Source organism: Limulus polyphemus, unplaced genomic scaffold, assembly GCF_000517525.1.
Source record: "Limulus polyphemus unplaced genomic scaffold, Limulus_polyphemus-2.1.2 Scaffold732, whole genome shotgun sequence".
NCBI lineage: Eukaryota > Metazoa > Arthropoda > Merostomata > Xiphosura > Limulidae > Limulus > Limulus polyphemus.
In genome coordinates this window covers 203,751-215,143 of record NW_013666342.1, presented here as the reverse complement: position 1 = coordinate 215,143, position 11,393 = coordinate 203,751, and the positions used below count along the sequence as shown (strand labels likewise).

The following is an 11,393-nucleotide window of genomic DNA, read 5'->3' as shown; positions in this document are numbered from 1 at the left end:
GTGTTATTCCATTCTTTATTGGTGACTCATACTCACCCCCCCCCCCTCCCTTCTACCGTCTCACTTGGCCAGGTATACCCATACTTCACACAATATTTACTTTGCTTAAGTAAGAGAGTTTACGAAAAGAAAAAAAAGAAGAGATAGTACACTATTATTTAAGGCTCACATTTATTATTTAAAATTCAGTTATTCACGGTGGTTTGAAATGAATAACATTCAGCGCCATCTTGTGGCAGGAGAAACACTACGCAAATCATGTTTGTTTCTTCTAATTAAAAGTTACCATATATATATATAAATATACCGTGTGGTAAATTCATATTTAATATTCAAGTATTCACAGTTGTTTCGAATAATTAACATTCAGCGCCATCTTGTGGCAGGAGAAATACCACATAAATTATGTTGTGTTTTTTTTAATTAGAAATTACCATATATATATAAGCTTAGTAACATATTGTAATAGACATTCTTACAAATATGTGAAACAAGAAAAAAGCAAACCTTTAAAAAACACTTAATACATTTCCCAACACTACTTTTAAATCTTCATGTAAGCAAAATCATTCAAAATCTAGTAATATGGAACCGACATATTCTAAAAGAGTATGTATCCAGGCATTTTTGATGCATTGTTAACACTTCCAGTTTTTTTGTTTTTGTTTTTTTTCACACTTAGCAACATGAAACTGATTCCATTTCTCGTCAGTTGTACAGTAATGTCAGCAGAACGAAAAAACAAATATAAAAACGTCCTATAAAATCGTGGTTAATTGGCTAATGTTGTGTTACAAGTAGATGACCAACAATTATTGTTTTACAACGATTAAGCATTATTATTCTGTTTTCATCACGTAAACAGTAATTACTAGTCACAACTAAAACAAATAACATAAATACTTAATTTATCTACCCGCCTTCTGTCTGGTAGATAACAAACAATCTTAATTTCAACAACAACCAACTAAACCTGCAAATGTGACGAAAAATAACCATTATCCAAAACGGAAGGTTCATCCACAAAATTCTGAATCACATGCAGGATCGTTCGTCGGATGATGATCTCAAGATGCAATCCGATCAAGATACAGCTTCAGCAGAGCGTTTCATTCCTTTTTTTTTTACTCTATATATGCATCCACTACACGTGGTCTTCCAACGCCATTACACAACACATCAGCGATGAAAATTTTTGAAGTTCTTCATCATCGTGGTTTGGAATTTTCTGTATCACGTGACTGATGGTATAACTATACAATTATGTATTATGTAAAAACAAAGAAAATAAAAAAAAATAAACGAAGTTTTAGTTCACAATAAGCAAAGATCTTTCCAGAAACTCACAAATCGCGTGAAGGTGGATTTGGATATACACCACGCGATCAAGTTTAGTTTATATAGATCCTGTTTTGCAAGTCCAAAAGCTATGTTGGATTTCTATATAACAATAGTTCTGGTCCACTTGCTGTTCTGAGCTTTACACTTAAGTATTTCTTCCTCGGAAACACCTACAAGAAAAAAAGAAAAGAGAAATGCGCTAAATTCAAACTTGTTAAAACACATAAATATACTCGTTATGATGGCTAACTGTACACAGCGGGCGATGTAGTTTCTTTTAGAGCAAAGGTACATTAGGCTATCTGCTATGTCCACCGCGGATTTTAGCGCTGCAAGTCCGTAAACTTGATGCTGTCATACCGCTGTATGTGACTGTATAGTTCTTTAATTTGGAACATAGTCTAAGTTCTAACTGTTACTAGTACTCTGAAACAAACTATGATAAAACTGGTTTCAGTTTATTCGTAATATTTTCTTTAGTGCCAACAGTACAATGTTAACTGTGCCAAACGTACAGTACGAACTGTATAGTAGCTGTTGTCTCACCCTGTATATAATCTAGCTTTCTTGCCCAAAATATTTGTTCCCCAGCGAGGAAACTGTTTGGTTTTTCATTGTTTTTTTTGTTAGCCCCATTTTGACTGTATATTAGAGTATCACTATAAATATTTCAATACTGAATCAGCCATTGCCTATTATAAATATAAAAACTTAATATATAAAGTAAGCTTCAGTAGTTAGGTTATCACAAAGTTCTATTCGTTTCTTAAAATATGTTTAATAGCTTGACTTTTTAACATGAGACATGTACAAAATTTGTTTGTTTTAGTACAAAGCTGCATAATTGGCTATCTGCGTTGCGTCAGTTGCACGGATAGAACCCCCGAATTCTAATGTTATATGTCGCTAAGCCAGGAGATTATTTGTTGTTATGCATGAAGCTATGTAATAAGTTATCTGTGCTTTGCCCACAACGGGTATCGAAACCAGATTTTTTAACGTCACCACCAGAGGACAACTTAAAGATACTATTTATTTATTTCAACGCAAAGTTGCTCTATTGAGTGTCTGAGCTGCGGGGATAGAACTCCGAATTCTAACGTTATAAGTCCCCAAGCTTGCCACTAATCTACCAGGGGACCACTTAGAGAGAGAGAGAGAGTTCACTGAATCCCACACACAAATTACGAAGAGATTGGTTGTACTTAGGTGTGATATTTTGTATTTAAAAGGCTCACCGAGGTTAACCCTAAATTGGGAGCAGCAACGTACTAATGACACATTCCCTGACTTTTTAAAGAATCTGCAATTCTATTTGGCATGATATTACTAACTGAAAACATACACCCTGAAGCTTACAAAGCACGATGTTGTGGGTATACACACACACACACATATATATATACTTTCCAAGGGCTTGGGTGGCGTTAAACAATATTATTAAAACTGCTGTGTGGGCCTGAATTGTGTTTAGAGAACAATCCAAAATTGCTATAGTACTGTTTCTAAATGTAAGAAACAGAGTGAATGAAAATGTTACATTTCTCTAGCTGTCCAGTATGGTAAGAGATATCATTTAATTTAAACAGTTTATTAGAAGCAATCACGATGTCAGAAAAACACATAGGTTCAAGAAGTCTTGATACAAAATGGTAAAAACCCTCGGATTGTAGGGTTATTAGAAGCAATGGTGGATATCTTAAAGAGACAACATTGTAAGCCGGTGGTGAGATTATATTTTTATCTTAGCCATTTGTTAATGGCCACTTTTGATATTTACATAACTTAGATTGTTTAAACATATATTTTACATTGTTTGTAGTTTGTTACGCTCATATTTTCTTCATTTTTTTTGGGGGGGGGGTAGTACTGTTTACGTTAAACATTTTGAACACAGATACATATAAACATTTTTATCAAGTTATTGTATTCATTATTTCTGATTTCTACCAAGTTATCGTCTAGTTCACAATTTTTATTGTGTTTAACGTAAATATACTGAAAATAATAATTAAAAAAAACGTCTTCGCTAAATTTTTAACGATCCCCGACATGTGACGTCAAAAAGATCATAATAAAAACTGTACAACCCTGTATAATTTTGTTTATACAAGAGAGAGAGAGGTATTTTTTTTAATCTCATAGCGACAGGGAGAGAGAGAGAGCTGGTTTGTTAGCTGGTATTTTGATATGTAAAATCCCCACAGGTGACGCCACCGGATGTAGTCGGGTCACCTGCCAACAGGTCGGGGTCCATGTGTTTACAGCTGTGTACGAGGTGGCGGGAAGTCTGTACAGTGGCTGCTATATGTGTATTAAACAGGTAAAATACCAAGGTCAGGCGGCTTAGAACTCCCACTGTCTGCAGTAGCATGACACAAAGCCTGGCTTCTCACTCGACAAGAATGTGAATAAGCAAGCTTATTATACACTAAACTGAGAAAATAGAACACGTTATCGTACAGTATTTCACATACTGTTATTCACATTTTTATTTCATGATATTTAAGAATAGATTCGAGGCTGGTTTGGTTATAACACTGATCACTAAACATTTAGCATACTTGCTTCATAAGAAAATAAGAATGTTTGTAGTCGGATTATATAAAACGTATACCATCGTGATTAGTGTCTATGATGAAGGAGATATACTGTTGCTAAATGGTACTTTAATTTTGTGTTTAGTTATTATTTTATCATTGTACAATAATGTACGTAAAATTCTACCTATCCAGTTATGTTTCGCAACTTTGACAAAGCGTCGTTAAAAAGATTCGTGTATTTGGCATCAAAATTACTCAAATTTCAGTAATGTTGTCCGTTCGGTTGCAGTATCTTGTTGTCCCTAGAGAAGGAACACGAGTATGATTTTTCTGGTATGATTAAAGGAAATTTTAGAAAATGATTGTTTCATAGAAGCAGTTACTATTTGCATGTAATTACCCGGAGGCACAAAGATTCAATATATGATCCAGTTACTATTTGTATGTAATTACCCGGAGGCACAAAAGATTCAGTATATGATCCAGTTACTATTTGCATGTAATTACCCGGAGGCACAAAGATTCAATATATGATCCAGTTACTATTTGCATGTAATTACCCGGAGGCACAAATATTCAGTATATGATCCAGTTACTATTTGCATGTAATTACTCGGAGGCATAAGATTCAGTATATGATACAGTTACTATTTGCATGTAATTACCCGGAGGCACAAGATTCAATATACGATCCAGTTACTATTTGCATGTAATTACCCGGAGGCACAAATATTCAGTATATGATCCAGTTACTATTTGTATGTAATTACCCGGAGGCACAAGATTCAATATATGATCCAGAAGTCACATTTCTATTCCAAGTATTACGCGAGTTAATTATATGAAATAGATAAATAAAGTATCACTTAAAGAACCAACCTTGATCTATTCGAACACATCCTCTGATGGTACGATCTAGATTTTGTTGACCAAATATTCCCTTATTCCTTAAGCCTTTCAAGTGCTATATTTAAGTATGTGGATTGGAACACCTTATCGCCCATTCCCTTATCACTTATGTCCACCCCCACCCCACATTCACAGTTCTAAATGTAAACTAAGTTCCACCGAATAATTCAAAGGAAGAAAACTGATGCTTTTGTTTCTGTTATTGTGATTCTGCCCAAAGCATGTCTGTGGGTTGTAGTGGGCAGACAGTGGAAGTACAACAGTGCTAGCTGTTTTCCAGACAACATGACGAGTTATACCCACCGATCCTGTTTTACATCCCATAATAATCTTGGCAAACCCTTCGGTAAGCGTGTCACCTTAGGCTGTACGTGCGTCCAAATATCTAATCATACAAGTTACATCGAAACAGGCAGGTATATGAAGTACTTTTCCATGCACGAACCTTTAAGGTAGTTAGAACGACAAAGGAAACTAAAAGCTTTAAAATGGTTGCACTCAGGATAAAATATATGTAAAACAAACATACCCATGAATCGCTAAATTAATGAACAAACGCGGACGTTATTATTAGCCATCTTTACGTGCGATCAAAGCGTTTTCTTTAAATTACGTCATGGTATTGTTTTGTGATTTTTTTTTTCAGAAGCGACTTCCTTCTTTCTTATCCAAGGGCCACCCAGTGGCACAGCGGCACGTCTGCGGACTTACAACGCTAGAATCCGGGTTTCGATACCCGTGGTGGGCAGAGCACAGGTAGCCCATTGTGTAGCTTTGTGCTTAATTACGAACAAACAAACTTATCCAAGGTAAACAGAGTAAAATCAGTATACCTTGAAGAACACTCCGTGATTTTCTTAGATAAGTTTGATGTTATACAAGAAACTGGTTAATCATACTTTATATATAAAACGATATATATCTGCTAATACAGTGCCATATGACCACAGGAGATATGTTTAGCACCCATATGACTGGTTCACGACGAATACCTCCACCATTCGACAGTATAATGCTGCCACGGTTTTCTTATGTTACAGCACTTTTCTGTACTGAGAAACGTTCATAAAGCTATAATGACTAAACAGTTTAGGTACTACATTTCGAAGAAGGAATCTTCAGTGTTCTTCACAGAAGTAGGAAAATCTCACAAGGAAAAGAGTTTAAAACAGCAACGAATCCTGACAACATATCCCAACCCAATCTGGGGCACTGTCCTCAAATGCAAAGTGGCTACGAAAGAGAACCCCTTATATATATATATTAAACAAAATAACAAAAAAACATTGCAATGAAGCTGGGCATTTCTCATGGTACTGTTAATCAGGTGATAAACAAGGATTTGTAGTTGGCCAAGTCTCACAAGCTTCCAGCCACATATCGAAATTAACAGCTGTTTTAATGAGAAAGATGTCCAACGAAACAGGAATCACAAGCATCCCATTGGATCGCATACCTGTCGGGTCCCCAATACAGCTTCAACATACTTTTGGTGTACTTAAATGTAGCCGTGAAAGCCGACGCCATCGACAGCAGAGGATATGTGGAAAGTCTGTCAACATGAGTGGTCTAAGGTTGACCATATTGTGCTTCAGGCAGTAATCAGATCGGGCACAATCGACGATAGAGAAAGTAGTTCAAAGGTTAGCACAGTTGTACAGGATCTGAAACATTGTTCTTATAAAGTGCGATTAACCCTACGATAGAGAAAGTAGTTCAAAGTTTAGCACAGTTGTACAGGATCTGAAACATTGTTCTTATAAAGTGCGATTAGCCCTCAGAACACTAACATATATATATATATGTTATATCTGTTTAGCTAAGATGGAAAAAACACTATGCTTTAACGGAAGGTGTGTGAAATAGTCACTGCACTTCAGAATTAGAGGGGTGGGGGGAATATAAAACCAGGTTTGGAGGAACATTTTATATTTTCCAAACTCATTTTCTACTACCATTTTATTTCAAAACGTTACATTAAAGACATACTTTGGTAGATGATTCCAGTTGAGACGAAAAACAAAACAATTTTTTTGGCTTAACTAGTTGAGCCTGGCATGGCCTGATGGTTAATGCACTCTGAGGATTGCGAGTTCGAATTCACGTCAACGAACATGCTCGCCCTTTAAGCTGTGGGGGCATTACCACGTGACGGTCAATCCCACTATTCGTTGGTAAAAGAGTAACCCAAGAGTTGGCGGTGGGTGGTGTTCACTACCTGCCTTCCCTCTAGTCTATCACTGGTAAACTAGCTAGTGCAGATAGCCCTCGTGTAGCTCTGCGCAAAATTCGAAATAAACCAGACTTGACGAGTCCAGAAAGGATGAAGTAGTGTTTGCCATATTACTGTGATGAGGCGTGGTCACAACACCCTGAAGCTAAATTTATTTGTTTGTACTTTTACCAAAAATAAACGTTCAAAGTAACGATTTATTGTCTAATCACAACTATAGTTCATAAGTTCTGCTTGTCCTCTGGTAGCTTAGCGATAAGGATCACGGTTTATAACGCTAGAATTAGAGGTTCGATTTCCGTGACGGCCACAGCGCAGCTAGCTCGCTGTACAGCTTTTCGCCCTGATAAGAACAAGAAACAACGAAGTCTTTGAGTATAAGCTTGCTGGGTCAAGATTTTGCCCTATTTTCATCAGCGAATGTCGTTAGTACATTAAGAACTCACGTAAGTTTGAGAAAATACACATTAACTGTTATACCACAGGTTAATACTTACAACGTATTACTACAGAATATACTTACATCATCTATATTGAAAGTTACCTCCACATAGAGGATATTATCATCATACGCATGTACTTAAAGTGTGTGACAGAAATTTGTTGACAGAATATTATTAATTATAGTATTTTGGCACTTGTGTATAAAGTTAAAATCATAAATAATATTCAACGTTAAACTGGTTCACAATTAAAAATATTTTATTTATGCCTATCTATGGCCTTCAAAAAGTTGACGAGTATTATTATATGTACATGTCTAATAGGTGTTACCAGTGTGTCACAGGAATTTGTTAGCAGGGTATTGGTATTATACGTAAATATCTACAATGTGTTGCCAGTGTGTGTCATTTGTATTTGTTGACAGAACGTTACTATCATATTTACATGTCTAATAGGTGTTACCAGTGTGTCACAGGAATCTGTTAACAGGGTATTACTATCACACCTGAACATCTACAATGTGTTGCTGGTTTCACAGTTATAGGTATTTGGTAACAGGATGTTACTTAGTGTTCTGTTAAATACCTGATCATATTCAAAGAAAACTTAGTGTTCTGTTAAATACCTGATCATATCCGGATTGAACTTAGTGTTCTGTACAATACCTAATCATATACAGAGTGAACTCAGTGTTCTGTTAAATATCTGATCATATCCAGATTAAATGTAGTATTCTGTTAAATATCTGATCATATCCAGAGTGAACTCTATACGAGCAGTCATGCAAGGAATATAAATTTTTAGTTGAAATGGAGGCATGGAATGGCGCCAGAGAAAAGAGGATGACGTTAATATGACGTTACAACTATGTTCTACGGCAGGCAACAGGAAATCTTTGTCTTTACATGATTGCTTGTACCAAAGACTACATCCTTCCTGTGACACTGTCGTTATTTTCATTAATGGTTAAGTGAAGTTGTAACATGTGATAAAGATTGCGAACTAACTCAGAAAGAATGCAGAATGAGCAACATTATGATTCTTTTGTGATAGAAAGGTAAACCCCGTTCATGGACCACCCTAAATGTGAACTATTTTTAGAACTTAAGACTAGGACGAAGCTTATTGGAATTTATTATTAAGCGAAGAGTCAACTTCTTAACACAAATTCAACATCTGTGAAAGTGAAATATTATATATAATAGTGAAGATAAAATTAATAATTTCGATTCTGGAAAACAACAAATCTAGAAAAATAAATAAAAATAGGGTGTAATGCAGTGAAGCTAGAATACTGTATTTAAGTATACACATAGTGTACTTGTGCGAAACAAGCTTATGTACAGTTAGTTGTGTCTTAAATTTAATGTTAGAGAAGATATGCGCAAAATGATTAGAAATTTTGAATATCTTACAGATATATCTATACGATATATGTATATATAAGGTGTGGCCTAGTAGTTAGCGTGCCAAGAGGTCCAAGGATCGAACCGCGATATGCCTTTTTTTGTACTTTCGGCAATGACGCGATTCTATAAGTCGCACAGGCAGCGGGTACTGTTGCCTCCTTCTGGTCAACAGTCCTAAACAGTCGATGCTTAAGTCATGGGGTCTCTGACCCTGATTGTTTAGCCCATGTATTGCATAGGGTGCCGTTCAAGTTGAAAATGCTAAATACGTGTCAGATGCATGTACATAATTATATTCGTGAGAACAGTAAAAAAGGCAGTTGTGAGTGCGTACTTATATTTAAAAGTGTTTTTTTTCTTTTACGGATTTTAGTTGAAGCCCAATTACTACAATTATCTACAATTTCGAAATGCCTTACCGGTTTACACAAAGAGGAAATGTTATGGCATTTCAACAAGTATTTTATGAAAACACTCAACGAGGATGCAAGGATATTCCTTAAATAAATTTATTAACAGGTACACTGCACTGGGGGTGGGCTTGCCGTAACAGATAATGCGACGACTTATTTCCGGTAGACAAGGTATGTAAGTGTGTACTACCATCTAAGGTGTTCCACGTTGTTCGCATCGGTCTACGAATACAAACATTACTGTTTCAACTACACTTTTTTTGGAGCATTATTTTCATTCCAAAATTTTAATTTTAGCATCCACATGTTTAATATTGGACCTGGTTTGTTTTGCGTCTGGCCGCGTTCGATTTTATCACCCACTAAGTATTCAGAATAAAACGTTAGTCGCTCAAGCCCAAGAGAATCATCGAGAATTTGTCTTATCCAGTGTTTAGAAACAGGAAACAATCGGTTAGATCTTTATAAAACTGTATCAAATATTAACACCGAACGAAAAGTGCGCGGCATACATGCGCTATTGTACACCAGATGCCCCCCAGTGACACGTCTGCGGACTTACAACGCTAGAATCAGAGTTTCGATACCCGTGGTGGGCAGAGCACAGATATCCCATTGTGTAGCCTTGTGCTTAATTACAAACAAACAAACAAACTCTCGGCTTTAACTAAAATTCTATAGTATTGCGTTAAATATCCTATCATATCCAATTTTTTCTAGCATTATTTTTTATTCAAAAATTTAAATTCTAGCATCTAAATGTTTGATATTAGACCTCAATGTTCTGCGTTTGGTCGTGTTAGATTAAAAAAAAAGTTTTGACCACTTTTACTTCATTGAAATAAACACATCACACAAAAGTTGTATGGTTATCTTAAATCACCATTTTCTGGGTTGAGGAGGATACGTGAAACCCGTAACTGATTTGTCAGTACATCTAAGATTACAGCACGTTGAAAAATGTCAACCGACTGAAATTAAAAAATAATCAGTAGCTACAGTCTCTAATTTGTTCTTTACATCACGTCTCAGCAAATTCAGAATGATGTTGTATTCAACCTAGCACAAAACACAAGGTTTAACAACACTAAAAATACTTGTTTTGATAGATAAACAGACAGTTTGTTTGTTTTGAATTTCGCGCAAAGCTACACGAGGGCTATGTGCTGCTAGCCGTCCCTAATTTAGCAGTGTAAGACTAGGGGGAAGACAACTAGTCATCACCACCCACCACTAACTCTTGAGTTACTCTTTTACCAACGAATAGTGGGATTGACCGTTACATAATAACGCCCCCACAGCTGAAAGGGTGAGCATATTTGGTGGGACGGGGATTCGAATCCGCGACCCTCGGATTGCGAGTCGAGCTCCCTAGCCATCAGGCCATGACAGGCTGCAGTGTAAGATTAGAGGGAAGGCAGCTATTCCTCACCACCCACCGCCAACTCTTGGACTACACTTTTACCAATGAATAGTGGGATTGACCGTCACATTATAACGCCCCCACGGCTGAAAGGGCGAACATGTTTGGTGGGACGGGGATTCGAATCCGCGACCCTCGGATTGCGAGTCGAGCTCCCTAGCCATCTGGCTATGCCGGGCCAATAAACAGACAGATAGATAGATTTTTGTAGTAGCATCCTTTATTATAACCCACAAACACATACATATGTATACAATGGGAGGATTTGGAAAAATAATGCAAAGCTTCGGTCGGGAACAACTTAGGTTAACGCCCAGTTTTATCTCATCAGTATACAGTGTTCCGGAAAGCAATAAGGTCATTTGGGAAAAGTAAAATATATGACGGTAGAGAGTTATTACACTTACCTTAATTAAGTGATCATTATAATAGCCAAATTAATTTTTAACTTGCTCACTAGCAGTTAACATAGTGTAAAATTATCGCTTCAATACTTAGGCATATCGCTTTCACTGAGTGGTCAAACTCGCCACTAATCATTTGGTCAAATCTCTTTCTGGAAAGACAAACTGCTTACCTTAGCGATTTGCTTTACTATTAACCGCCTTTAAATTTTAATTGGCCCGGCATGGCCAGGTGGTTACGGCGCTCGACTCGCAATCTGAGGGTCGCGGGTTC

The 11,393-nt window shown here is 36.6% G+C and overlaps 1 protein-coding gene across 1 annotated transcript in view; it reads right to left on the bottom strand.

The window, feature by feature from the left end:
• Positions 1–207: 207 nt before the first annotated feature.
• Positions 208–11,393, bottom strand: part of LOC106460239 — a 14,624-nt gene continuing 3,438 nt past the window's right edge. Inside the window, exon 2 of the mRNA XM_013919922.2 lies at positions 208–1,511. The gene's annotated coding sequence lies outside the window, so the exon portion shown is untranslated. The remainder of the gene's footprint in view (positions 1,512–11,393) is intronic.